Source organism: Sapajus apella, unplaced genomic scaffold (assembly GCF_009761245.1).
Source record: "Sapajus apella isolate SASKATOON/1434 unplaced genomic scaffold, GSC_monkey_1.0 scaffold8, whole genome shotgun sequence".
Lineage (NCBI taxonomy): Eukaryota > Metazoa > Chordata > Mammalia > Primates > Cebidae > Sapajus > Sapajus apella.
The window spans coordinates 36,897,314-36,901,048 of NW_022436948.1; the positions used below are offsets into that span (position 1 = coordinate 36,897,314).

General features: G+C 31.5%; 1 pseudogene; it reads right to left on the reverse strand.

The window, feature by feature from the left end:
• Positions 1-557: 557 nt before the first annotated feature.
• On the reverse strand, positions 558-623 carry LOC116551109 (annotated as a pseudogene).
• Positions 624-3,735: the final 3,112 nt, after the last annotated feature.

Sequence of the window (3,735 nt, forward strand, 5' to 3'; positions counted from 1 at the left end):
TGGCCAAATTTATTTTTACCAATGTGGTTAATGTATTTTAATTAAGTCCACTCTTACTGTATTTATTTACAAGTTCTATAAAAAACAAATATGACCCATAATGTTATTCTCATACTCATATATAACATAACTGTAAACCTTAATCCATAAACATTCATCAATAAGCATATAATTACCACAATAAATATGTTAATTATTGTACATTAACATACATGTTAATATAATAGAATATGTTGCATATACTTTACATAATTAATCCCCATGGCTAGTTATATGATAAGTCACTTCCTATAGAAGCCGAGTCTCCATACACGCACTTTTTAAATTGGAGAAAATTTTGTACTTGTGGAGCATGTTGCAAGGTATTAATAGGAAGCTAAGACTTTGTATAATTGATGCTGAATGAATGTTAATGACGAGAATAGACTTGTACTGGTAAAGTAAGCCTATAAGTTCTCATTTGGAGACACCTCAAAATGGAAATCTAACTAAAAATGTATGCATTTGCAGTTTCTCTCTAAAATTATTTTTATTTATGTGTTTATGTAGGTTTTTATTTTGTTTTTCCATGGGGATTTAGCTGGAAAATCTGCTAGAAAAATTTTAAAAGAGCTGTAACACATAAAATTATTGTATTACATACACTGATATTTGGTGAAGTTTCTAGCGTGATATCACAATTCTAATGACATATAAATAGCTGTTTTTCCTTAAGTTTGTAGCATAGATTTTTCTCAAATATATGTTTTTAATTTTTCTTAAAGAAAATGTTCTCCTCAAGCACAATATCCTATTTATCCTTTTATTTTGATGGAAATAGAAAATGTCTCCAATGTATACCCTATTTATTATTCCACTTATATACCTCATTTCTACATATATTCACATGTCATTAAATGGAGAACACCTAGGAATGCCACATGTGTCTTGTGGATGCTACTTTGTAATTTTTTTCATTCATTACATGCTAATAAAGAAGTTAATTTTTAACATGCCTAAGTCTGAGAGGCAATACAACAGGTGAACAAACAACACCTTAACTCTTCAATTATTTCAGATGAGAGATGTATGAATAAGAAAAGAAAAATACATCTTTATTTATGTAGAAGTAAAACCCTGTGAGAAAGAGTTTCAAAGGGAAATTTGGCTTAACACTGTGTACTCAGGAATATTTCCTCAACTATAAAACATTTTTTCATAAGTAGGAATTAGTTTATCTCAAGTGTTGACAAATTGTTTTTATAATCTTGAAAATGTATGCATTGTGGGAAAAAATAATAAAATAGATGTTATAATAGGGCAAATAGTAGATACCTTAGGTCTAGAATATTTGGTAAAATTATATATTGTAGATTACAATTTTGCCATTGGGATTGCACCCTGATGAGTTATGGAGAGTCTGTCCATGTTTCTTTTGTGATTAAATGTGTTGCATTTGGATGGAGCAGTACTCAGAGGATGTATTAGAATTTATTAAAGCACAGGACGGAATTCTCAAAATGAAATATTACATAAAATGAAAAAGCCTTGTATAATATGACTTAAATTCCTCTTCCAACTCGTTTTCAAATTATAAACTGGAAGATTATATTTTCTTTATCAATTACTCAGATATATATTTGATATTTTCTAAATAAAATTTAAATTTGGCAGTTTTTGGGTCTATATATATTTAACTCAAAAATTGTTTAATTCATTAATATAGTATTATGGATAAAAAAATTTCAGATTATTTTCTATCACATATTTCAATGTGGGTAATTTTTCCTTTCTTTTTTTTTTTTTTTTTTTTTTTAAGGCAGAGCCCCACTCTGTTACCCATTGTTGCCCAGTCTGGAGTGCAGTGGTATGATTTTGGATCATTGCAACGCTTGCCTCCTGGGTTCCAGTGATTCTTCTGCTTCAGCCTCTGGAGTAGCTAAGACTACAGGCACCCACCATCACACCCAACTAATTGTTTTATATTTTTTGTTTTGTGTTTTAGTAGAAACGGGGTTTCACCATGTTGACCAGGCTGGTCTCAAACTCCTGACCTCAGGTGATTCGCCCACCTGGGCCTCCCAAAGTGCTGGAATTACAGGCATGAGCCACCACTCCCTGTCTTCAATGTAGGTAATTTTTATGGCAAAATGTTTATATAATTCTAACGATTTGTGTATTAACTAGTGTAGTATATTGGAATGTAAAACTTTACTGTTATTTTCCAAGGATACAGTATACAGCAAGTGACATTGATGACAAAAATTACTTGTTTTTAAGCAATCATATAATACACAAAATAAAAGTAAACCTAAAATAATGTGGGATAAAGACATGATATATAGGCTCATGTGTATTCTTATCAGAATACTTTCATGCCATAGAGTAAGATGACACCTGTGCGTGTGATTCTAGTAAAAATTAAACAGAGAAAGAGAGAACACACATGATTTGTTTAAATGTCCCTCAATGAGTAAAATAGTGTTACCAAGTCATTTAAGAGGGCATCAAACTGTAGAAATAAGTAATTATTTCAGACACCCATACTTTTTGGGATGAGGTAGAGACAGAAAAAAAAAAACTTGTCATTAAAGCTTCTTTTGCAAGCAATGTTACCTTGTAAGACAATAGAAAGGAATACTAGAGCAAAGTCATTTTATAAATAGTAATGTTAATTATTAAAATGTATTTGCTATAGTTATAGTTTGTTCATTTGTATTATAAGGAACACTATTATTCTCTTTATACTTAATGTGATTTACTTCATCCTGAGCATGAAAAATCTGTTGTCCTACTTACCAGGCTAACGAAAGTCATCCATGATTTGTGGGTCAAAAAGAGGTAGGTTTATTGCTATCTCTTGTTCAAGCACTTTCACCTCCCTTGGCACCTGATTCATTAGATACTTGTATGGCCTTGGAAGTTACTTTCAAACCTTTCAAAGTTAATTGAGCTCAGAACTGAGGTTCAAAGCATCTGTACCTTTCTCGTTTACTGGAATAAAATATAAATCAGTGAACCAAGTAGTCTCCTATATTGCCAATAAGCTTTGAAATTTGCTACAAAATTGTCACATTATATATTAAGATAGAATTATATTTTGCTCGATTGAAAAATTCATTTTTCTTCAGCCAGTGTGTAATGTTTTAAACTACTTTTCCTTTTTCTATGTTATAGCATTTATTTTTAAATTAGCTTTCATATCCTGGCCAGAACCAAACTAACAAGCTAACTAACTAAGTTAAATATGGCATAAATAGAAAGAGGAACCTAAGGAAAGTATGTGAGCGACAGAAATACTTTTAATGTCCCCAAGCACATTTCTGAAAAATGTTTTATTCTTAGACTGCCCTGTACTCACTTGTTTCTCCGTGCAAACCTGACTGACATTTAGTCCGCTTCCAGTCATGATAAAGTCATAAGATACATGAATACAAACACACACAAACACATAGATATTGGACTGCAGATATTTTCAGATACTGGACATCAGGGGGATAAACATCTATGAGATAAGGAACAAAAATGAGGCAATACATACAATAGCCCCAACTTGTGCTTGAAGATTTTCTGGGCTGTGATATAGAGAAAGGCTATTCAAACAGAATAGCAGAAGTAGAAGAAGCAGAGTTCAGAGTTTGTAGAGACCAACGTGGGTAAAATTCTACAGCAGATTACTATAGAAAAGAGTACTGAATATAGGTGACATGGCTCCATATATTAGAGAAAAGTTATTTTCTAGTCTTCAGTTGAGCA